General features: G+C 39.2%; 1 long non-coding RNA gene across 1 annotated transcript in view; it reads left to right on the forward strand.

Annotated features, from left to right (window-relative positions):
* Positions 1 to 26,891, forward strand: part of LOC105522178 — a 78,204-nt gene that overhangs the window by 45,731 nt on the left and 5,582 nt on the right. Inside the window, exons 2-3 of the long non-coding RNA XR_001003399.1 lie at positions 24,621 to 25,056; positions 25,985 to 26,159. This is a non-coding gene — a long non-coding RNA (uncharacterized LOC105522178). The remainder of the gene's footprint in view (positions 1 to 24,620; positions 25,057 to 25,984; positions 26,160 to 26,891) is intronic.

Genomic DNA, 26,891 nt, shown 5'->3' on the forward strand with positions numbered 1-26,891 from the left:
GGTCAGCGTAAGACACTCTTGGCACATGAAGCCACTTCCAACATCATTAGAAAATGAAATAAAAATTAGATAGCACTTGTAACATGCTTATCACAGCATCTGCCACACAATAAGCTCTCAGTTCATGTGACTTTTATTGTTGGTATCATTATTGTGCCATATGAAGGTCACACCCTCAGATTCCAAAGTATTCTTTTCTAAACAAAACAAAATAATCTACTTGGTATTTTGCAAATGATACTACGTTTATTAGAAATGCCTTCTATTCCTTTAACAATAGCTGGTGAAGACAGGTTGATGAGAGGTGCAGGCGCGGCTTCCTGGAGATTGAAACTTTTTCACCTTCTGCCCTTGTCTTCTCCTCCTTGATTCATTGTTTTCATGGGCCGTAAGCGCAGAGCATTTTTGTTTCATTTAGCCATGTAACGTCACATATACCAACCGCAGAGACTCCTCTCCCGGCCAATGTACCTGGAAGTGTCCATTTTAGGGGGTTGAGTGCAAGGTATCCACGCTGCAGCCTGCCCCACTTCACCAGCGCCTCTGCACGCAGAGCTGTCTGGGAGTGACTGTGAGGGAAGCCTGCAGCTTGTCACGGCAACTGAGCAAAGGTGCGATGTGGCCGTGTGGACATGAAGGAATGGCTCTGTCCAGCTGCATTCCAGATGGACACTCCAGGATATCCATGGAATGATGAAAAATTTAACTCCTACCAACAATGTCCCAAATACTGCACTGCTATGTACGTCGTGTGCCAGTAAGCCTTTAGAAATCACAGCTACTTTAGACGCAGAGTACCGTTACCCTTATTGCATAGATGCACGAACTGACTCGCCTAGAAAGGAAGTGATTTCTTAGAGGTGCAAGAGTAGTAGGTAACAGAGCTGGTTCAAGCTCATGCCTTTGTAATACAAACTCAGGCTTCATTTTCTTCTTTTGCACCAAGACTGCCCTCTTTGAGAAACAACAATATTTGGTGCATTTTTTTCAGGGGGTGGGGTTCTGGGGTTTCATTTAGCATGAAATATGCATTATGCCTCTGCAATAAACTAGGTGCCGGGAATAAGTCATCTCCCCTGACAACTACAATACAGTGGAGGACACTAAGGACTGAGAAAGGGTAAAGATGGGGCATGCCATGGGGAAGCACTTACGGGGAATTGGGCTGAGTGAAAGGCTGCTGGTGTTCAGGAAAGCAACCTTGGCTCAGGTAAGAGTGGGCGGCTTTCAGCCAGCAGCAGGGTCTGCAAAGTGAGGGGCGTTTGGCACCAGAACAGAGGTTACTAAGGCAGAGGGACCAGGGAGGCAGAGGGCAAAAGATCATCTGAGCCATGTGGAGACCTGGAAGCAGCTCAGGAGAATCAGAGCCAGGGAGAATAGCAGGAATTAGTGCAGCAGTGAGATCCGAGGCGGGGGGAGGTAAGCAAGGGTCCAATATCACTTGCCAAGAAATTGATGGTGTTAGCCTACAGGCACTGCTTAAGTTTACACAGGTTGCAATCATTTTGACCTAGAAGCTGGGAGCCAAGAGAACAGGTAGGACCTGTGCTGGCAGAGACTGTAGTGGGAGATAATGGTGATGATTGTCTCTACTGTCGTCTGAATCTTTTCAGGATGAAGACGTATATCCAGCTAGAATCATTTGTCCTTAAACCAGGTTAAGTTGCCGTCCATGCCAAATGAGTGTTCAGGACAGAGGTCATGTACAGGTACAGTCAAAACTTAAAATCTTGTAAATCATATATAAAATTATTTGAAGCTATTTAAACACCTGATAGCACCAAATAATAAATTCTTTGGATAGCTTCACAGCAACATTGCCTATGGAGCAAATTGGGGCAATACACGGAAGAGGCATTTTTTATTTTATTTTTTGAAAAGTGGTCCCTTCATCCCTCTGGAATAACTTTTATTTACTTAGGAACTCCTCATTCTGGCTTTCTGAATCCGATCTGGAAGATGGGCATTGTTTGGATATCACAGTTCTTTAGTAAAGGTGGTTTGGCCAAGCAAAATCCCAGGCAAATTCTATTTTGAATTCCCTTGGCCTCCACAGAAGCCATCAATTTAAGCTACCTTCTGTCTGGATGTCCCCTGCCAACAATTTGCTGCTTGATCATTGTTTCCAATTGCTAAAGTGACCCTTAACTATGGCTGCTAGAGAATTCCCTGGTTCCCTCAAATCGATGGAGAAATCCTAGAACAGTGGGATTTTTTTTGTTGTTTTTTTACTAGCCATGTGCTCCGTGCAAATTCTTTGATAGCTGCATGTCCTAAACAGATACTCTAGTACTCAGAATGCTGGTGATGTGACCTCAAAAAAGGAGGTGCGGCTGTGAAGACAAGATGCTGTCTATAAAGGCCTGCGTGGCCTGCCAAAGGCTATCTTTTATAGCACCAGAGAGGAGCAGTTTTTTTAGCTTTTGTTCACTGCCCAAATGTTTTGGGAGAAATCTGTGCTAGAGTGGCCAAAAAGGAATATAACCTACTCGCATGTACATTAGTTAGGTTATATTATCTGATAATTATTTTATAGAATTATCACCTCTAGTGAAGCCCAGCAAAGAAACTTCGACTCCTATACCAAGAATGGAAAAGAACGACTCCGAGAAGGGACAGCTTCATCTACTTTTGCACTCAGGCTGGAGTGACTCTGCCCTGTTTTCTCTCCTCAGTTCTTCAGGCTCCTTAGCAGCCGTGGAGGAATGCTGCAAGTGGGCTCACAAGTCCTGGACTCTGCTTCAGTGAAAAATTGGAGAGAGGCTGCTTTTTGGTTGTTGTTTGAACTTTCCACGAAGAGAGTTCGGATACAGCATTTATGTGTGTTAAAAATGTTTGCAGCATTTGCCCACTTATGAATGTATGCATTCTCTCTACATCTTTCTACATCTGTTGCACGTCTTCCCCATAGCAGGAACCATTAAGACTCGGGGGGCCACAAAGTACGTAAGTCTTGGCTCTCTGCTCTGGGAGCACTTGCCAGAACAGAGGGATAGACGGGCAAGCGTATAATTGAAATACAAGGAGATCATGTTTGTAATCGAGATATATAGTGACTGCTATGAGAGGACTGCTCAATGAGCCACGAGCGAGCTCCCTGGGGAGTCAGGTCACGCCTCAGTGGAATGTGATATTTGAGCTTCAGGTATTCCACGGTTTACATACAGCTCGACCCCACCAAATCTCATGTTGATATGTGGTCCCGGCGTGCTGGTGGGGAAGGAAGGTGGAGCCCGGTGAGGGTGTTTCGGTCATTGGTGGGGGGTTCCTTCATGAATGTCCTGGAATGGGTCTCATGGTAGTGAGTTCTGCTCTCCTTAGACTGGATTACTTCTCGTGAGAATAAACTGATTGCCCTGAGAGGGGGCTATTACAAAGCGAGGACCCCCTCGGATTTTGCCCTTTCTTTGTTGACCTTCGTCCATGTTACAACCCAGCACAAAAGCCCCCACCGGAAGCTGAGCAGATGCTGGCACCATGTCCCATGAACTTCCCGCCCCGTGGAACCATGAGCTACAGAAAGCTCTCTTCTTTATAAATTACTCAGTCTCGGCCGGGCGCGGCGGCTCACGCCTATAATCCCAGCACTTTGGGAGGCTGAGGCGGGAGGATCACGAGGTCAGGAGATCGAGACCATCCTGGCTAACACGGTGAAACCCCATCTCTACTAAAAATACAAAAATGAGCCGGGCGTAGTGGCGGCGCCTGTAGTCCCAGCTACTCAGGAGGCTGAGGCAGGAGAATGGCGTAAACCCAGGAGGCGGAGCTTGCAATGAGCCGAGATCGCGCCACTGCACTCCAGCCTGGGCGACAGAGCGAGACTCTATCTCAAATAAATAAATAAATACATTCCTAAGTCTCAGATATTCTGTTGTAAAACAGGGACTTATAAGAGGAACAAAGACAGGGTCAAATGTGTTTCACACCCTTATAATCACTTCAGTTGAATAAAAAAAAAAGTATTGGGTGTGTGTATTCATTAGGTTACATTATCTGAAAAATTAAGCATGTTGTTCATTTCAGTTAGCAAATGCACGGATATGTAACTGCGGTCAATACAAAATCCACTGCAGAACTGTAAGCTACAAATGGAAGCTATCACAGCAAAAGTGAACTTTCTGCTTATTTAACTTTTATATTTAGTACAAAACTATACAGCTTAAATATTTAAAAGGCTTATTTAATTTTTCAAGCCAAAGCTGGTTACGTCTTAAGAGCATGAATCATTCTCAAGCATGAATTACAAATAAACAGAGATGCCTGTTTATTCAAAATTCAAATTGGGGAGATCAAAAAATAGACATAAAAACAGATTCTACAAAATTTCATTTAGTTACCACTGAATGTCAAGAACGTACTATTAAAATGAAAATTCTCATGGTTTGTCACAGGATTAGATGATACCAGATTAACATGAAAAAATCATGAAATATTGAAGGGCCCTAGGAAATACTAAGAAGTTAAATTCAGTAGACTGTTAATGCTAAATATGTTTGACTAAGTAGAAATTCCCTGAAAACTTATTACTTCAATATTTTATAAATAGTAACTGAATAAACAAAAACATTTACTTCCTCCCTATCTGTTTCCCCTGCATCCTCCCCCATCTGAGGTGAAGGCTGCCCAAACCCTCCAGTCATCCAGGTCAAAATTGCACACTCAATTTGGATCTCCTTCCTACTGCCACTTCCCACAGCCATCGGTAAATCCTATAAGCTTTATCTTCAAAATATGATGGAACCCTGGGCAACATAGTGAGACCCCTGTCTTTACAAAAAAATTGCCAAAAATATTAGGCAGGTGTAGGAGGGCACCCCTGTCATTCTAGCTACTTGGGAGGCTGATGTGGAAGCATCTCTTGAGCCCAGGATTTTGAGGCTGCAGTGAGCTGGGATCACTCTACTACTGCTCTCCAGCCTGGGCAACATAGTGAGACCCTGTCTCTTAAATATATATATGACCAGAGTCTGGCCTGTCCACCACCCATTAGGCTGTCCGGTCATGCCATTCCTCCATGCAATTCTCCAATGGCTCCCTCCCACAAGTCCTTATGATGGCTTGCAAGACCTTAACATTCAGGTCTCTTGTCATCTTTCCACTCAAGCTTCCTAATACTGCTTTCCTCACTCACACTGTTCTAGGCATACTGGTACTTTTGCTGTTTTCTTTTGTTTTGGTTTGGTTTGTTTGTTTGTTTTTTGTCTGCTTAGGCCCATTCAGTCCTAGCACAGGGGCAAATTCTGTCTGGTGTGTTCTCTCAGGGACCTGCTAACTCCTTTACCACCTTCAAGTCTTTGTTCAAATGCCACCTTTGCAATCAAGGTTACCCCAACCATCCTATTTAAAATTGCAGTCTTCCCACTTTCCAAGCTCCCCACCTGATGATCTTTATTCAATATATTTTCCAAAGCAGGAATTACCTTTCAGTACTGTGTAATTTGCACACCTATCATTTCATTGTCTCTCTCCCCCTGTTAGAATGTCATCCTCACAAAGGTTAGGTTTGGGTCTCTTTTCTTCCGTGACTTGTCTCTAAAACAACTCTTGGCACATAGGAAGTAGTCATTTAGTATTTGTTTAGCCTAAATAACATTGTCGTCTTGCTCTCACTGCGCCTGTTCCCTCCAATTTCCCCTTGAATCCACTCCAATGATGGCATTGCTCTGGGTTCTCCTAGTTTACTGGTCACATCTTCTAGGACTTCTTTGCCAATTCTTTTTCCTCTTTCAGTGTAAAAATGGACCATTGGAATGCCACAAGAACCACTTCTTGATGCCTTCCAATTCTATCCTCCTCCCTTCCTAGGTGACAGAATCCAGTCCCAAGGCTAAAATCACCAACACTATGCTGTTAGCATCAGATTTACACCTCTAGCTAAGAGCTAAGAGCTAAGAACTTGCTTCTCACAGCCAGAATTGTACTCAGCTCCCTACTTGACATTTTCACTTGGATATCATCAACTAGGCATCTCAATCTTAGCATGCCCCAAGCTGAACCCCTACCTCTCTCTCAAGATATGTTCCTTTTGTATTCTCCTTCATGACAACTCGTTGCCCAGGTCAAAAACCTGGAAATATCCGTAATTATTCACTTTTTTTCATGTCTCAAATTGTATCATCCAAATATGCCCAGCCCCTGACCATCTCCAGCCATGCCACTTTGAATCAAGCCTTCATCTTCTCTAGCCTGAATTATTGCCTTCTAATTGGTTCCAAATGATTCTCCAGCTTGCACCAAGGTGGCCCTTCTGAAACATAAGTTGGCTCATCTGGTCTCTCTGCTCAAAACCCTCCAATGTCTTCCAGTCTCAATCCACGTTACATCCAAAATGTCTACCATGATCCATGGGGCCCACGTGATTCAGCTCCCCCCATGTCTTCAGTTTTCCCAGACTGTCACTCCTCTCCTCTTTCCAGCGACACTGAGCTCCTGGCTGTTCCACAGGCATGGTGTGGGTGGCGGGAGCCACATTCCCACCTCAGGGCTTTTGCACTCTCTTCTCTCCACCCGGAATGCTTTTCCCCCAGAGATCCCCAGCTCTTACTCTCTCACTTCCTTCAAGTCTCTGCTCAAATATTACCTTACCCAAGAAGTCCTCTCTGGCAGCTCAGAATAAAAACAACACCCTCAGCACTCTCCACCCGTTCACCATTCTTTCGTTTTTATCATTCCTACACCACTTGACTTTGTTATATTATTTGTTTGTTTACATCTGTCAGTGGACAATGTGACCTCCTTGAAAGCTAAGGATTTTTCTATTGTATTAACAGAAAAGTGCCCCGTTTAAGCAAAATAGTTTTTAATAAATGAACACTATCCTTCTGAAAACACTTTTACTAAAAGAAGATGTATTCCCTTCCTGGGGTAATGAATGCTTCATCAAAATTAGCACATAATTCCTACCTCATATCATACACAGAAATTCACCCAAAATGTATCAAAGGCCTAAAGGAAAGAGTTAAAACTATAAAGCTGTTAGACGAAAACACAGGAGTAAATCTTTGTGACTTCTGATTGGGCAATGATTTCTAAGATATGGTACCAAAAGCACAAACAATACATATGGTACCAAAAGCACAAAGAAAAACAGATCAAATTTACCTGATAAAAATTTAAAACTTTTATGTTTCAAAGGACATCTTCAAGAAAGCAAAGAGACAACAGAATAAATGGTAGAAAATATTTGCCTATGATGTAGCTGATAAGAGACATACCCAGACTATAGAGAGAGAGTGAAGAATTCTTACAGTTCTACAACAAAAAGGTTAGTAATCCAATTTAAAAATAAGCTAAGGATCCGAATAAACATTTCTCCAAAGAAGATATATAAGTGGCCAATAAGCCCATGAAAAAATGCTCAACATCATTAGTCATTAGGGAAATGCAAGTCAAAACCACAATGAGACACCATTTCACAACCACTAGAAATAGCTGTAATAAAAAAGACATAATAGCAAATGCTGGAGGATGTGGAGAAATTGAAGCCTTCATAAACTGCTGGTGGAGATGTAAAATGATGCAGCAACTTTGGAAAATAATTTGGCAGTTCCCCAACACGTTAAACAAGTAACCCAGCAATTCTACTCCTAGGTATCTATTCAAAAGAAATGAAAACATATGTCCACACAAACACTTGTTCAGGAACATGCATAGCCACTTTATTCTTAATAGCAAAAAAGTTTAAACAATGCAAACGCTCATCAATGGATGAATGGATAAATAAAATCCACTGAACGGGTTGTTATTCAACAATAAAAAAGAAGTATTGACACATGCTACAATGTGAATAAATCTTGAAAACATTATGCTGTGTGAAAGAAACTAATTTCAAAAGACCAGATATTATATGGTTCCATTTTTATGAAATGTCCATAATAGGTATATCTATAGAGACAGAAAGTGGATTAGTGATTGCCTAGGGCTGTTGAGGCAGGGGGATTGGAGATGACAGCTAAAGAGAACAGAGTTTGCTTTGGGAGCTATGAAAATGTTCTGAAATTGTGGTGATGGTTGCATAATTCTGTGAATGTACTAAATATCTGTTATTTATGAGTTTTCTTGCTTGTTGCGTTTCTCAGAATGCGAGCCTCATGGGAGTAAACACTTTATCCTCTTCACTGCTGCTCCCGTAGAGCCTAGAATAGTGCCTGGCACATAGTAGACACTCAATAAACTCGTATTAAATACATCCTCGGGGACAGCACTGTTATAAAGACTAGAAATCAGTGATGTCAGCAGAGCATATAACAGGCACCTGGAATATGAACCCACAGTAAAGGCAAAATTTGAATATTTCTCGAACAGAATAAATATCTTAGATTGAATCACTTTATTCACTGGCAAAAACAGTTTTTGTAAAGAGATTTCTTTGATAACTGAGAGTTTGCTGCATTATTAAATGTTTTAATGAAGTGTCCTCTCATAGAAATTGTTTTATCTAAACACACTGGAGCCTCATCTTAATTTTAACTTTGCTAATTAAGTTATACAAAAAGATTTGCAGAAGGAATTTCAACAAAGACCAACAGCAGTTCCTGCTTGGTACACAATATACATTTGATTCTTCTTATACTTTTTAATGACTTTGTAGATAACCAGCCAAATCATGCTGATTATATAATCCAGTGTTAATAATTATCTTCATGGAATTTATAGTCAATTTTCTAAGGAATCCAACTATCAGAGAAACATCTGTTTGTCCCTCTTCTGTGATTTGTTTCTTGCTTTTAATTTCACTACTGAAACCAAAATGCCATTTAAACTACTTTTTATTCAAAATTCCACATTGCTCATGCAATGGGATATTGGGCTGTCTCACCTAATGTAATGCTACAAAGCTATTTATAGCTGCTGCAGTATCTGAAAGACAAAAAAATGGTTATTCCCGGGAGTCTGCCTTGATAAAACAAACACTAAGATAGCTGCTAAAGTCTGAGAATTGACCACAAGGTCAAAATACAAATATATTTGCCACCTAAAGTATCCCACACAATCCTTTACTGAGTTCAGAATTTGTTTTAATGAATTTCTCAGTAATCCTCAAACTCAAGTCATTTGAATCACATTTCCTTATTTTACAGCAAGTATTTGCACCGCTCCATTTTGTTCCAGGCAAAAGGAAATTTCTTCCCCTTCCTCCATAAAAGGGCACTTCAAAAAAATATGTAGAATTATCACACAAAAGAAAATAAACAATAAACTCCATGTAATTACTGTTAATCAAATAGCTCATTAATTGTTGGAAGTAATGTATGTTTTAAAAACCTATATTTACATTTTTTGCAAGTGTGACCAGGCTTTTTGAAAGGTACTGGTTTTTCTATATTAAATGTACAATAATTGAGAGCTACAAAATCAAAAACATCTTCATGGCTTCTAATAAAAAACTGAATATTTCCAATAAAATGGCTGTGTCAAAAGCTAGTTATGTTTTGGTTTTCCGCTGTCTTGCCAGGGTTATCATGCTAAAAGAAATATATTTACCTGGGCTTTGGGAAGTGGTGCTCTGGCCAGTGGCCCCGGTGGTGGCTGCAGTTGCATGAATGGTGTTTACACTAGGGTGATGGTGTCTGCATCGTCTTTAGCAGACAAGCTCTACCCCCACCCAGATTCATCAACAATGGCTGTGGTTCTTCTGGAAGGATCTGGAGAGGAAAACAGGGAAAAGGAGAAAGCTCAAAACAGAACTGAATATTAATCCACATCAAAAGATTTAAAATATTAATGTAAAATCCAGTGTGGTAATCCAAAGTCCTGCTCAGACTTTCTCCTGTTTAGCTATTTTCCACTTATTCAAGCAACATTCAAATGAGAATCAGAGAAGCTCCAATTTAAGTCACTTCAGCTTTGTAAATACCAGGAACAGATGGAATAGAATACCTAGAACCCTTAGTCTTCCACCCCAGCTTGGCAAAAGACCACATGCTCCTGTGACCAAAATTATATTCTAAATTTTGAGCTATTGTGAGGGACTATCTAGTTCTAAAATATTAAGAATTATACCTTGTTTACTGCACATTTGCTACAGTGCTCTCAAATGAATCTGATGATACTTCGATTTGAAAGTATTATTAAGTCATGGGCAAGCATCTTTTCTTTGGATTTAATATTCTGCAACCACGCTCTTTCTCTTCTGCTTGAAGACCAGAGACCTCTGAAGTCCCAAGAACGACTTCAGTTCACACCTTTCTTGCAATGTTTGCAAGATTTGTCTGACCCTTTTCTAATATGATTTGCATCCATATTCCAGCTTTTAAATGAAGGCACTGTTAAACCCATGCTTCATTTCCTTTTCCATCCTAGTGCCCAACAGCAATTTAATCTCTAATCCCTCTGTCTCAGTGGTTCTACGAGAAGGTGGGCTTGGGCTGGTCTGTGTTTACCACATTGAGATTCCCCACTCTGAGGTTCTCCCACAGTCCAGTGGAAGTCCCTTACCTCAACAAAGGAAGTTTACTCCCCCAACCATGACCCTGGCATTTCTCCACACCGTGTATCCTCCACATCGTGTATCCTGTCTAGTGAGTTGCCTTGTCTTCTAATGTGAATACTCGTCTCCTCCACCTTAGAAAAAACTTCTGCATTTTTTCCTTGTTCATTTTCATTGTACATGCTTTTTATTGCCTTCTCTAGTGCCCTACAACTAAGTAAGGAGAGTTAAACTATAAGAGCAATAAAAAATAAAATCGGAAAGAGAATTACTTCTTCCTTCCACTCACAGAAATTGAATATCAAAATAGCAGGGATTTCAGGAGAAAAAAAAAGTTAATCTCATAGAACGTGTTGAGGTCAGGGGTGTTCAGGGAAGCGGAGAGGATGGATTCCCCCATCCTCTGACCTTCAAGGTCATAGTTATTCCAAATTCTAAAAATAGATGTATACTCACCTGAACAATTTGTGTGTCTAAAATTGTGCACTAAAATTGTGCACTAAAATTATGCAATGTTCCTCTTTAACTATAATCATGAATTTTGCCATAAATTCTTTTTTGTCTGATAGCAAATGTTGCTGTACCAACATTTGGAAGTAAGTTTGATCTATTTCTGTTCTTTTATTTCCAATATTTCTATGTGGTTTTGTTTCATATAAACAGTAGATAGCTTTAAAAAAAAAAAAATTCACGCTGGCCAGGCGCGGTGGCTCACACCTGTAGTCCCAGCACTTTGGAAGGCAGAGGTGTGGGCGGATCACCAGAGGTCAGGAGTTCGAGACGAGCCTGGACAACACGGTGAAACCTTATCTCTACTAAAAATATAAAAAATAGCCAGGCATGGTGGTGGGCATGTGTAATCCCAGCTACTCGGGAGGCTGAGGCAGGAGAATTACTTGAACCCAAGAGGTAGAGTTGGCAGTAAGCCAAGATCAGGCCACTGCACTCCAGCCTTAGCAACAGAGCAAAACTGTGTCTCAAAAAAAAAAGATAATAAAAAAATTCAATGGCTACTATCAATCTTGTAAGAAATATGTTTAATTTATAACATTTATTGCAATTTCTAATATATTTGGAACTAGTTTTACTGCAATTCTTTTCTTTGTACCTTTTTTCTTTACTTCTAATGCTAATTCATTTGATAAAGCTTTATATATTTCTCTTTTAAATTAACCTCAGAATATTAACTACAAATGTTTCTGATAAGATCAATGGTCATTTGATGTCTCTATTTCCTTTCTGAAAAAGACAGGAGACTTAGCTCACGTTAACTATGTACTGAACAGCAATCTGTTTTACATTAAACAGTGTTCTGACACACAAAGTGTGTTTGTCAATTATGTTATTGGTTTTACTATTTTTTTTTCCATCCAACTCCTCTCAATTTTATTTTTCTTCTTGGAGAGGTCATTATTAGTAATTTTTTAAAATTAGGGCTGTAAATATTAAACCCTATCTTCACAATTCTGAATTTTAAAAAATATTTCTCTTTTTATCTGATTAATAAATTAGCTGGTTATCGAATTTAGGGTTGATAGTACTGAAGAAATCCAACCATCGTCTTCTGGCATCATTTATTGCCAGTGAGAAGCCTCCTGTTGGAACTTAAGTTAAACTATCTTTCCTTTCTGGTGATCTCTTTTGTGTGATTCTGTTTCACTGTGATATCTCTAAATGGAGATTTATTTTCTCCTTATTTTAAAGTTTTTGGTTTTGTTTTTTCTAAGGGCATTTTTAATCTAAGGACACATCTCTTTAATCAATGCTGAAAAATTTTTAGCCATCATTTTATCTAATGTTACTTCACCATTTCTTCTTTTTTCTTTTTCTGGAAATCCTGTTTGACCTACTTTAGAGTCTTTTGACCTATCTTCTATAAGTTCATAAATTTACATTTATATAAATATATGTATTTTTTCTTCACAGTAAATTACTTATGGAAATATAGAGAGAATATCTATCTACCTATATCTCTATATGTATGTATATATATACATGTATGGGTACATAGAGATAGATGATAGATAGATAGATAGTACAAAGATAGGAGTAATCTGAATGAAATCCTCAGTACTATCTCTCAATTTTATATTCCCTTGTGAATGTGTCCAATATAGAATTTATTTCAATTTAGTATTTTTTGTGAATTACTACTTTTTTGCCCCAAGATTTCCAACTTGTTATTTTACACAAATACATTTTGTTTAATTTCTGTCTTTTGCAATTTATTATTCTTATTATACATGTTGTTCTTTTATTTATTTTACTATGATTCATAAACATACTGAAATCTTTTCCAGCATTGTCCTATTATTTTGATTTTTATCTATAGTGAATTTATATTTGGATTGTTGGTATCTTGGCTCTCTTTCTTAGCACTAGGATTCTGTTTATTTTTTTCTGGTTTGTTTGTTGTTTTCTTGAGACAGGTCTCATTCTGTCACCCTGGATGGAGGGCGATTGTGCAATCACAGCTCACTGCAATCTTGATCTGCCAGGCTTAAATGCTCCTCCCACCTCAGCCTCCCAAGTAGCTGGGACTACAGGTGCACACCACCATGCCAGACTACAATTTTATTTTTTATGGAGATGTGGTCTCACCATGTTGCCCACACTGATCTCAAACTCTTGAGCTCAAACAATCCTCAGTCCTTGGCTTCCCAAAATGCTAGGATTATAGGCATGAACCATTGTGCCTGGCCTAGAATTCTTTAACACAGTTTGAAATTTTGATTTGTAGATCATCTGTAAAATATTTGATTTTATTGTGTGCAGTTCACCCCTTTCCTGCTCTTTCTTAGGGCAGAAGATTTTTTTTGTTTTTGGCATTCTAAGCGACATCCCTGGAACCTTGACTCCAGGACCAGTTTTACAGTGGTCACAGGAGCTTCTTGCCTTGCAGTGGTACTTGAAACACTCTTTTGAGGGAATGGCTGCTCCTGGTTCTTAATACTAGACTGATGCCAATGTCTTCCTTCTTTTTGGGCATACAGCTTCACGTGACCATAGTCCCTGAGAGTAGCAGGGACCAGGTTTTTCCCTTTTATTTCACCAACCTGGGAGATCCACTCCAGACCTTTTTCAAGCAGTAATCCCAGTTTTCCGCCCCTCATTTGCTTGAAGTATCTTTGGGCCCTGTTATCTGCAGTAGCAAAATTTTGTTCATTCTTACACACTTCAGACGTGAAGTCCAATAGGAATCCCAATTAGCCTGAGAACTTTGCATTTATGTTTCTTTACTGGTCTGCTAGGAGATTTACCTTGTTATTGAGCAATTTCCTCTTTGAGTTTTTTCTTTTTTTCTTTTTCTATCACGGATAGACATTTGTTTGTGTGGCTTCAGTGACACTGAAGTTCAGAGTAGCAGCTCTGGAGTCAGGTTGTTTCAGTTCAAATCTCAGCTTAATCACACACAACCTACATGAACCTGGGAAAATTACTCAATCTCTGTTTATCTCACCTTCCTCAACTACAAAATAGAAATAATTATTGCTGCAAGATTCAACGAGATCGCACATACAAAGCACTAAAACACCGTGGTCCTTGCATGCTAGCTGTGTTATTGAGAACACAATCAGGCCACAGTCTTGACATAGAAGTTTGATAGCACAGAATTTCAGTCATAAAAAAGAAAGAAATCCCATCACTTGTGGCAACATGGATGAACCTGGAGGATGTTATGTTAAATGAAATAAGCCAGGCACAAAAAAAACAAGTATACTATTTCATTCATACACGGAATCTAAAGAATTTGCTCTCATGGAAGTGGAGAGTAGGATGATGGTTACCAGAGGCTGGGAAGGATAAGGTGGAAGAGGGCATGGGGAGACATTGGTCAGTGGTACAAAGTTACAGTTAGAGAGGAGGAATAACTTCTGGTGTTCTATCAGTTCTATTGCACAGTAGGGTAGGGTGATGATAGTTAACAATAATGTATATTTCAAAATAGCTAGAAGAGAGGATTCATCACAAATAAATAATAAATGTATGAGGTGATGGATATGTTAAGTACCCTGATTTGAATTTGTATACAGTATACACATGTATTGAAACATCACACTGCACCCCATAAATATGTACAATGATTATGTGTCAATTAAAAATGAAAATAAAAGAAGAATTTGTTAAGGAAAGCACAAAAGAAAGCAGATACCAGAGGAAAAAAGATTACTTTCCTGATATTCATTTTTCCATTCTTTTTCTAACGCATATATCCCTGCATAGTTTTTTTCTTCTATACTGCCAATGCTAGCAATTTGTATAGCTTGGTATATCATTTTGTAGATACTTTCTATGTAATCTGATTTTCCTGTTTAGCAATATATTATGAGCTTATTCCTAATAGATGAAAATAAGACTAAAATAACTGTTTTCACTATTGTTAATAGCACTATTTGAATATTTGGGGACACAGAATCAGGACATTTGAGGTGGCATTCTTTTGAAAGTGACATAACAGAATCTGTTTCAAGACTTATGAAACATACTGACAAAATTATCTTACAAAACATTTTTCACTTTGTGTTTCTACATTTCAACTTCCAATTCTCCCGTCTCAAAAATATCCTAAGATGAGAGTAAATCTTGAGATCAACAAAACGAAAATACAAGCAAAAGGCAAACTAAAACCCTGAGGAGTTAGCACTGTTGAAAATCAATAATGCTCTGCTCGTTCCTGCCTATAGTTGCAGAAATACAACAATGCTGGAGTAGTACTTAACAGCAATAAATCTGTTTTCACATGAAGGGGAAAAAATTGTTTCATAATTAATTAAGATGTGAAATTTCTCCACTTTTCAAATTAAGAACGTAGTGCGGCTTTTTCCAATAGAACTTTGTGTAATGATGGAATGGTTTTACATCTATGCTGTCTAGCATGTAACCACATGTAGCTAGTGAGCAGTTAAGACATGGCCAATGCTATTAAATTGTTTATTATATTTAAGTTTAAAGAATTAAAATGTAATCAGCCACATGTGTCTAATGCCTACCATCACGAACAACTCAGCAGACTCAGAGTGTTAATGAAACAAGCAAGAGATTAACATCAACAACAGGTAGAAGTCATTTTTGATAAGATAATAGATCTTTTAACATATCTTAATAAATCAAGTAAATAATCAAGTGATTTATGATATAAAACAATACTTAATCATTCTTCAATGTACCATGTCTCCTCAAAAAATACTTTCTCCCCCCAAAATACTACATAGCATTTATACTGCTGCTCTTTCTGACTTATATTTTTAGGAACAAGAAGAAAGTAATGAAAAAGCAAAATGATAAAGTGGATTTATTAAGAGAGTACACATTTCATCCCATAGGTTATGTAATAATATGACTCCCAAGTCAGGATAAAACTCACTTTTAGTATAGTTGATTTATTATGGTAAATATGTATATAAAATAGACTCACAGTTTACTTAGAGGTTAGGATTTTAGCTCAAGTGAAAACCAAGATAATCTAAAGAACATTGAAAAAATGTTCTTTACATCCACTATAAAATAATGTATGGTACTAACTCTCAATACATTTTCTACATTGACTAGAACTGGTTGGTTGTATATTATTTGATGAGAAGACTTGTGTTTTTATTTGAAGATGAGATAGTTTTTATATTTTGAATTATTATTTGATTTTCTTCCTAAATAATTCCATTTCAAACCAACAAATAAGCAAATTGCCTTGTTTATTAATATTACCTAAAGACCTGGGTCCACTGCTTGTGTGTTTCTCCATTCCACCCATGCTGTTGACTTATCCCTTGTAAAACAATTTCATAATTCTCGACTGTTCTTTGTTTCTTCTTGTTAGTGTTTGTGCTTTCCCATTTCTCCAGTGTGAGATTGTCATTGTACCACATTTGACACATGTTGCTTTCATTTCTCCTGTCATCGTCCATAGTCTGAGAACTGATATATTCGAGAATTGCTTTTTTACTGTTTGCCTGCCTTCTTCCCACAAGTCTTCTGCAATATGACTTTCTCTCCCCTGCAGTCAGAATACAGTGAGTAATTGCAAAAGACCCTTCTAGAATCAGAACTCTTCCTCTCACCAATCCTCTGGAGAGTTTCTGGCTCTGAAGGAAACGCCTGATTGCAATCCCAGTTTGTTCTGACCATCATATGGTCCACGCTTTTGTACACAGACTGAGGCTGCAGATGGGAGGACAAAACTTCATGTTAATGTGGACCCTGTAGCGGTTTTTGAATCATGTTGGACATGTTTGCAAAGTCAAGTATACCTTTATTTCTAAGTCCTTTTTCCTAAGCACCCAAAATGTGTTTTGATGTATTATCATCTTTGTATCCTACTTTCCTAACATTTCTCTTTGAAGGGAGAGTGAGGGGTAATATGTATTTATGAATAACACATACATATTTGTGTATCCCACCTCAACTGAAAAACTTGCGATCATTTCTCTTCCACATCCCTTTTCTGTTGCAGTCATCTAGTAAAACGATTTTGCCACAGGAGGCCCCCAAAATTTGTCAGTTGGTCCAATGGATACACTTTTGAATTCTCGCTACAAACCAGGTCATGGAGATAAAACAGCACATGGTTACTATGTGAAGTCATTCACAGACATCTTGCAGGCTGGGAATGACACAAGGAATGCTGGAGTCAAAAACCACCATCAATGGTTTGCAGTAAGTATTAAAGGATCAAGAGTCAAGCCCACAGACATAACTTAGAGGGCGTCTACTACCCAATCCTCTCTCTCCCATACCTCTCAGCACTCAAGTTGATAAGGGTTCTAGGATCGTTAGAAGAAAATCAGTTAGAAAAGAATCCAAGTCCACAAATAGCATGACTAGCTAAGCAAGCCCATCTTATAAGTCCACAAATAGCATGGCTGGCTAGCTAAGTATCCTTAGACCTTCGTATCTGTACCAAAAAAAAATGCAACCAAACCTTATATTTACATTATCACTGTTGCTTTTTCTGGGAATTACAGCTCAACCAAACAACTTCCTATCTCTTTAACCTCTGGTAATTTACTTTGTCTCTCAGAATTGGTTTTCTCGTAGACTTGCTATAAGGATTAAATGAGATAGTCCTTAGGAGATGCCCAGAGTAAGAGCTTGATAAATGAGTATTGTTCTTGCTGATGCTGCTGATAATAGTGATGGTGGTTTGACATCTTCTACATGAGCAAAGGAACCCTGTGGGGTTCAACAGAAGTTGAAAAGTAGACACTGACAATGGGCTTTTTGTGCCTTATCACCAATAACACAGAAGAACTTGATGCTTTGCCTGGCAGCACAGAGGGTCAAACGTGAAACTGCGCCAGGAGCTGGAAGGCTCAGGAGGAGGCAGAAGAGGACCAGAAGGCAGATTTGGGCAAGGGAGTATCATTTAAAGCCAGGTGAGGACAGCAGACTTCCCTAGAGATGAGAGAGTCTTGGCTGGCTGATGGCATCTCCACTTATACCCTGGTCCTCTAGAGCGCCTCACCAAAGCCTAGATCCCAGGCCCAAATTCAACCTGAGTGGTCAGAAGAGTGCAGGGCCTCTCCCTCCACTCCTTGGGCCCAAGAAGAGGGGAGGAGCCTCTACTGAGGCTGAGAGGACTGGTGGTATCTTCTACCCAGATGTGAACTTTATAACAAATATGTTGTTTAGATTAGGTGACTGAATGATTCTTGGTTTCCCTAGCTCCATGTTGACAATGTGTCAGATCACTCATAACTGGCAGGTATCTGTGTAACAGTCCTCAAGAAGGAGCAGGTATTATTGCGCACATTGAGGAAAAGGGCTGTGAAGGGCAGCTGTGTTAAACCATTCACCTCTGGTCCTGCAATTAGGCCTCCACAGAGCTGGATCTGGAACGAGGTCATCGTAAGTCCTTCTTCTGATCTTTCCTGTGGCGACTACTGTCACTTCTTCAATTAAAGCTTGCAATAATTTTTCCTAGCCTAACGATAAGAAAAACAATCATTCAGGAGCCAATAAAATAGGGAAAGGCAAGTCAAGAGGATGGTAACCATTTAAATGTAAGCCATATTTAGATATTTTAAACCAAGCAATGTGCTAGCAAAACATTTCCTATGCATGCCTTATTTAAGCAAAGATGCAGGAAGGCTCTAAAATCCTCTATCTCGCAGTCCACTTTTACTTGAATAAACAAAAAGCTCTTATTAGCCAATTTTCCTTAGTCAAGAAGCAGAAGCGTCATGTCAATGAAGTTAACTGTTAAGAACAAAGTATTTTAACCTCACATTGTCATTCAGGAAAGAATTTTGAGTACTCTTTTTAAAAAAAATTGGCAGTTGTCATTTAATATATGATGTGATCTAAAAGCATATTATTTTTTAATGTTACCTAGGAGATTTCACCAGCTTCATGACACTCTTAATCTTTGGTATAATTGTCTAAATTGATAGAACATCTTTTATTTAACTGATGGAGGCACTGCCTGCCCTTTTATAAGTCAAGTAAACAGGTCTCTGAGTTCTCACTTCCTTTGTCTCGCTTTAAAAAAAAAAAAAAAAAAAAACCTTCCTAAAACTCTCTGATAATGATAAAAAGTGGCATTGTTTTAAAAGATAAGAAGCACCCAAATTACTTTCTCTCTGACCTTTGTAGGTTCCAGGACAAGCTGCTTCTGTGAGTAAAATAGTTAAAGCTTTTTCTCACAATGGATATCCGACATTGTTCCCTAAGAAAAGAATATATTGTTCCTGATAAGGAAAGTTATTAAGCCCTCATCTTTGCTCAAAAAACAACTTAACAAAAGTAAAGTTGGGGAGTATTTTAAGATTTCTGAGGAAAAATTTGAAAGAAAGGAAGGAAAAATACCATAGATTAAATTATCTGTAGGTGCTCATGGAGTTTTATATACTGTGCCTTATTGAAGCAATCTAAGATAGGTTTCAAGGATAATTCTTGGCAGCCTTTTGACACAAGCAGAACATTTACATAGCTAACGTTTAATGCGTTAAAAGTTTTGTGAAAAGAATTATTAGGAGAGTGAAACAGAAAAATCACAGTTTAAATTTTGTATATAATGTGTTAATCATGCTGGAACCTCTGAAACTGGCTATTTCTTAAATTGGGGAGCTCAGTTTCAGATGCCATCTCATTCTGAACTTAAATTTACATGATTTTGGTTTAAAAAAAAAAAAAGTTGCCAGCAGTTGTTCAGAGAGGCAGCATGCATTCAAAGGCTAATTCACTGGCCATGAGCTCCCATTATCATTTTTTTCTGGGGTTTCAAAACAAGCAAGCATGATCTATGTACTCTTTCAGGTTGCAAAGTCTGTAACAACAATATGACACTGTTGTCATCAATTCTTAAGGAACTATGAACTAAATAGCTGTGAAGGCAAAGCAATGATAATAAAACCTCTTCCCTTTACCAAAAAAGTTGGTATTGCTTTTGCAGTGGTTTTTGCCCCAGCTGGAGGTACAGTCTATAGTCAGGGAAAAGGCATGAAGTATATTAGAGCCACATAAAAGGAAGCACACATTTACAAATAATAAGATTCATTAAGGAAAATAATAGAAGAGGCAGTAATAGTCATTAGCTCTAGAATTCATAACTCTTCTGATTTCTCATTCACAACAAGCTTTGTGGTATGCCACAGTTTTTAATAGTCTAGCAGCTTTTTTTATTCTTCTTTTAAAAGATGATTGGCTTTGAATGCTAGAATATGCAAATATACATAAAAGACTGACTTTACTGACCATTTCTTTGTGTTTGGGTATATATTTCTGTATGGCATAATATTTCCACTTGCACTGGTTTCCTGGCATGAAAATGTTTATTGCGCTCATTAGCTAAGAGGGTATCGGCACCGGTCCAATGAACACAGATCTGCCTTCTGATTTCAGCCATTAAATTGCAATGGGATTCACAGGCTTAACATTGTGGGTGTGAGAATAATAAAATGGAGCTCCATCTTTAGCCCAGTTACCATGGATGCAGTTAAAGGTCATAGTGGCAGCTGCTAACTAGTTGCCTTTTGAGCTGTGTTTCCCCTCCTGCTCTGTGTTTTCCAGCACTTTCCTTTCTATGGGTCTGCCGTGGAATACCTTCACCTACTTTGGTGACACACTAACCTCTTCTTTAAGACAACGGGCTCCTTCTTTTCAAGACAATGGTTGCCATGGACCTTCTCTTGTATTTATGTGTCATGGATATGATATAGAATCAGAAGGCAAAAGCTTTAACAAAAATACAAATTGTAGTTCCTTCTGCATCCTGAATTACTTTCTCATTTTCTGCACACCGGTCTACATTCCCAACCGAAAAAAAAAAAAAGTGTATAGTAAATTCCCATCTCCGTTTAAACTGGTAATGGGTTCAGGCACTGATGCATTCACAACGTGAAACATCAACTTCTTCTTCATTCGGCCCAAAGTCCTAGGAGTTAATTCCCTGTGCTGCATGAGGTGTCAGGGTAATTACCGCTGATCAGCCCTATTTCTCGCGCGCTGCCCGCTCCTCGGGCCCCCTGTTTACTGATGCACCACCACAGCAGCACGGAGCTTTCATTCAGGCAAGCTTCTTAATCGAAAGGGTTTGGACAATGTCGGATTTTCAAAGAGAAGTGGGGGAAAAAAATTAAAAGTAGCCAAGCAAAATAAAGTGCATGGTAAGAAACCTGAAAGCAGTACAAAATATTTCCCGATGTCAACACTTCATTTCAATAGATCTTAAAACTTCTATTCATTTCCAATGAAGGTTCTGTGAGCCTTGCCGTGAGCAACCTGACTGCGTGATCATATTTTAAAATATCTGGGGAACATATACCTTTAAAACGCCATTTTGGAAAAAGCATATTCTTTTTTGTTCTGTTTGGAAATAAGCCCCAACCATGTAGCTATATACGCCAGAATACAAAAAAAAAAAAAAAAAAAAAAAAAAAAAAAAAACTTACCAAAAAAATGTTGTGCCCCTCTGTTTTAAACATACATTTATATAACTTGTCATTTCATAAAAATAAATTAAGTATTATATGAGCCAAATGTTTCAATTCCACACAAGAGTGGTTTCTGGGACTCTTGGCAGGATGCCACTATATTCATTTTTATTTCAGACACAATGTGAAGTCTTTAATTTTAATATACTTTGTAACTATAATGGTTATAAGGCATATACTGTACTAATTCAACCTCATCATTTCCTAGTCCTGGGGAGATTTCACTGAGGAACAGGAAGAGTTGTTGATTTCATGTCTCTTTCAGACTTTAAAATATTGTAGAAGAGTGGCCTGGGGTGCAGGGAAAAGAGAAAGAGAGAGAACTGGTCATTGGGGACTCTGGGCTCGGTGCCCTAAATGCTGGATGTGGAGTTGGTTGTCATCCTTCCTGGTCCCTGGTCTCCGAGTTCAAGTGATGGCCAAGTAGAAAGGCGAAGAGTGGAAGACTTTGCTGCCGCCTGGGGCTCTTCCCCAGCTCCTGAGTTCCTGCTCTGGCAACAATTCAGCTGAAACAAGAAGAGTATTGGCGAGTCAGCTGATGGGAGCCTCTCTGACACTGCCCCATGTGATAGCAGCATGGGCACAGGCCAAATTCTTCTCCACAGCTCCTTTATTCTCTGAAACCCCACTGGCCAGGAGTCAGAGAACCAAGCAGGGACAAGAACACTGTAGGAGAATCTGGCCCCATTTAATCTGCAATACCCTGCCGGAAAAAAAGGAGAGGCTGATCCCCAGTAAGAGGGAACAGAGTAAAACTGACAAATACATATGTAAATCAATTACTCCCCAGAGATCGTCCTGAGGTTTCCTGGTGACCTCGGAAGCGGAGTGGTATTTCTTCATTAAAGGGGCTGGGTGGAGGTGGCGAGAGAGAGAAGTAATTTTCATAATCTGTACCACTGTGTTACTGGGAACACCAGAATGACATGTTTCAAGCGATCACGGAGACTTCAGCTCTACTCTTCCTCTGCCACACTCCTAATCAGAGAATTTCTTCCTGTGCCTTGTTTACTGTTGATATTTTCTGGCTGATTGGAGAGGAATGACATTTTGACAATTTACTGTAGCAGTAAGCACTGTACAAACAAAAGGTGCTGATGAAAACTGGAACCCATTATTATGTAAATGATGGCTGAGTAACACAGAATCCATCTCCCAGTCACCATCATTGAGACCAGTTTTACTCAATGATAATAATTTTCATGATTGCAGACTTCAGAGTGATCAGAAATATGCTTTAGCTGTTGCATTTATCTACTGCTGGTACTTGACCCTTAATTAAATTCTGAAACTTTTTTATATAATAAAGTAAAATACAGCTGACACTTCTGCTCAAACAAAGAGGCTCAAACGCAGATCCACCAAATAAGATAAAGGTATTTCAGACTTACCTCGCTGTATTTATAGTAAACATGGATTGTACAGTGTATTTTGAAAGGGCGTTTAAAGTTTAAAATGCAGATGTGTGTTTTCAAGTAATTTCAATTCTGTACTTCGGCTCTGCTCTCCTTAAATGATGCTGAATCTCTGCAAGCTCATCTTGGACACGTCATGATAAAAAAAAAAATCTGCTTAAAAGACATTTAAATATGCTCTGAAAATAAGTTCTGTGGGTTCTTTAAACCTTCCATCTTAATATCTAGACTATTCAAAGTGAGTCTTCAAAACTATGGCACTTATGAAGATCCACACAGCTTAGTAAGCTATTGCACCGAGTTTTGTAAAGGAATATTTTCGTCATAAATTTGTTCTTGTCTTAAAAAGAGAAAGCCAAGGCAAATTTTAAAGCAGCATTTTGACTTTAATGAAAAATTGATTGGCTAAAACAGATGTCAGACTGAAACTACAAAGAGCCCAGGCATTATGCAGGTATCAGCTGCTTTGTTAAGAATGGCTGACAGTGAGGAGACTTTGGCTAATGTGTTCTTATTCCCTTTAAACCCTGCCAATGCTCCAGAGCATTTATTTACCTTGGAGTTTCCTTCCTCTTTCAGGGCAGGAAGAAAGATCTTCATTTAGAATATATTAATAAATACAAGTCAGCTTAAAGGGGCAACAGTGTGAGCCTGGTTTTTAATATTTCCTTAGATATAACCCTTTCTAACCAGGCAGCTCACAGAGCCAATGAGCTAAGAAGGTAATTACTTAAGTGGATTTCATGAAGAGTAGAAAGATGATTGTGCCACATTAAATAACAATTGTGTCCTTAATGATGTGTTGGGCTGTAAGGCAAACATCCCTCCACCATCACAGGCAGGCGCTCCGGCGTACCTTTCTAATGACTCCGGTGGCTCCTGTCCCCCTGCCAGGATGTGGGGCTTTCAGAGCCTATGTAAACACTAAGTGAGCTGGTATATTTTTTTAAACTGCAGTGCCTGCAGCTGCGTGGTCATTGATAAATTGGCTATGAATTGCTGAAATACTTCATATGAATATAAACATTGTTGTAGTTTTGTAGCTTTAAGAAAGACAGAAATGTACTTGACTTGAGAGAGAAGACGGCAGTTCCAGAGCACAGCCTTCCAGAAAGTTCCTTCTCTGTTGTGTGTGAAGGATCTATTTTCACAAAATCCAGCGAGGTGGACTCAAAGAGTGGGAGGGGGGTGAGAATGCGGTAGAGAAAATTCATTATTTTAAAAAATTAAAGATTGAATAAAACGTAACTTAGCGTTTAAGTATCTATCTTAAACAGAAGCAGGAAATAATATTACAGCATATTAGATTTTATTGCTTCAGAATGTGTAGTATTCTGGATGTCCATGTCCACTCGACTTTGTGTAGAAACAGTAAAGAAAGACCACCGTAATAAATATATCCAGCACCTGAGTTAGGATTCACGTTAGCTGCCACCTAACCTTAGAGGAAGAATTTTCACAGTGATGTAAACTTGAGACATGAAAAGGATAATTAATCCATGACTATAAATGTTCCTGTCTGCCCTTAGATGTTGTTATAATGACTATTTCCCCCAGAGCCCATAAGAGTGTCTCTTTGTGGACATGCGTGCTGACTCACTAGTCATTTACTCTCTGACGTTAACATTAACAAATGTGAATTTGAGAGACATGATTCAAATAAAATACACAGTCCAAATGTTGAGAAAGTACTTTCCACTAAATCCTAGCAAGTTCTTTAGTATCGTACCCATTTCAGAGAACAGAGAAATAACATATCTAAAATTGGAAAACTCTTCCGATCCTCGACTGTAAGCTGTATTGTGGGAATTGAAATGAACAAACCTCTTACCTCTTTGTTTTATTTAGGGAATGCAGACATTTGGAGAAGAAGCGATTACTGAAAGGAGACTCCTGGGCTGGAGGAAAACCATGATCTACAGTTCATGTTGACAGATATCGTGTTTTTGGTCCTAGATCTGACTTTTGAAATGACTTCTCACAAGTTCAAGTTTAGCAATCATGAGTAAAGTACCCAGGATGTGCTAAGCATCTAGCTTTGCAGATAGAACAAGACTTACTGCTTCTGAGCATGGGAGGGAACAGAAGTTCCTGGGTCCTGGCCTCACCTCATCAGCCACTGCCAAATTTGATGCCTCCTTCCTGTTCACGGCAGACCTTTGGGATAGGGTATTAGATGCCACCGAATAGCTGCATAACTCAGCCACTTTGTCAGAGCCTGGGTCTAAGCCGGGTCTGACAGACCAAAGCAAGCCCCGTTTACAGCATGACTGGGATCCAGTGGGTAAGACCAACCTGTCAATGCCCAAGTACAGATGCAATAATAACGCTTCAACAGATTGTTGCAAGCCCCTTGTGAAGTATGCCAAACTCCAGCGCAGATGGTAACAAAGGTTACTTTTCCCCTCCAACCTCCAATATCCTTTCTTTTCTTCTTTTTCTTTTCTTTTTTTTTTTTTTTTTTGAGATAGAGTCTCCTCTGTCGCCCAGGCTGGAGTGCGATGGTGTGATCTCAGCTCACTGCAACCTCTACCTCCTGGGTTCGAGTGATTCTCCCACCTCAGCCTCCCGAGTAGCTGGGATTACAGGCACCCGTCATCATGCCCAGCTAATTTTTGTATTTTTGTAGAGACGGGGTTTCACCATGTTGGCCAGGCTGGTCTTGAACTCCTGATCTCAGGTGATCTGCCCGCCTCGGCCTCCCAAACTGCTAGGATTACAAGTGTGAGGCACCATGACCGGCCCCAATATTCTTTCATACTAGACACTGTGTAAGCTAATTATTCAGCAAGTATTGTGCACTGAACTCTAAACAGGTAAGTATTTTGTGTCCATTTTACAGACAAGATGAATAAAATAGGTAAAGTATTTCCCCAAAGCTGTGATAAATGAATCCCATAGCTAGAAATGGCAGAAAACCGATGGACACTTCCATGAGTAGTGGATGTCTGTCTTACCTTGGCACAATGCCTGGTCCTCAAATATCATTTCAGTGACATTGCCAAATGGGAGAAACCATGTCTGGTACATGGGACACAGGCTGCCTCAAAATATCTTGAATGCATTTTTTTCAGGGGAGAAAATCCGTTTGAATAAGAACGGCTAGTTACAGCTTATTATGTGCCAGACACTGTTCAAAGTGTTCGATGTACATTAACTTGTCAAAACCACTCTATAAGTTAGGTACGATGCTTTCCATCTCCATTTTACAGATGAGGAAACTGAACCATCAAAACCAAGTGACTTGCTTGAGGCCATGCAGCTGGGGAGAAGAAGACCAGGATCTGAACCCAGCTGAACTTCCCAAGCCTGGGCCACTGAACCATTTTGCTTCTTGGAAAAACTTAAGGGTCAGAGTGGCCCACCCAGTTCATGGACAGCATGGAGGTAATGAACTTTGATCCAAAAATTATTGTGCATTGACTGAGCATTTATTCTTTTAAGATAGTATATTTGGATGCCTTTGCATGTACAGAATTCAAATTAATAATAATGTCCACAAAAGTTGCCCTGTATTTTTATGCTGAAATACAGTAAAATGTCAACTTGGTTCCAGTGACCTTTATACCATACATATTATGTTTAATGTAGTTCTGCATTGTAGCTAAATTTATTATCTAACTCGTTGATGCCAAAAAGCTGATGCATATGAAAGATACCTGGAAAAAAATTATCTTATCAAAACACTTCAGAAGAAGCCACAAAAGTATTATGATAAAATATCAGAGGAAGATATAAAATTGGGGGTAGGTGAAGTCATGCTTTGTAGCATTTGCTCACGATATTTGAGAAAGTAAAGTTTTCTGTCTTTTAAATGATTTCTGAATTTCTGTAACAGTGCTGCTCTGTTTTCTCGGTCCACCTTGCTGGATAGCCCGGTTTTCCTTTGCAGTTTGCAGAGCATGTGGCAGGACTATAGGCCTGTTTTATCGCTTTCTCACACAGCCCTCTGACAGAGAATCTGCAGAGGTCATCCCTCACCTCCAGAGCTGGTCTTGTCCCTAGCGCCCACGTGTGCTCTGTGGCTCAGAAAGGTCTACAGGGCCTTCCAAATCCAAGGACAGGGTAAAGGTTTGCAGTTTATGTTTTTAATTTTTAGTACTTTTTTTTTTTTTTTTT

The sequence above is a fragment of the Colobus angolensis genome, unplaced genomic scaffold (genome assembly GCF_000951035.1).
Source record: "Colobus angolensis palliatus isolate OR3802 unplaced genomic scaffold, Cang.pa_1.0 Scaffold42, whole genome shotgun sequence".
Lineage (NCBI taxonomy): Eukaryota > Metazoa > Chordata > Mammalia > Primates > Cercopithecidae > Colobus > Colobus angolensis.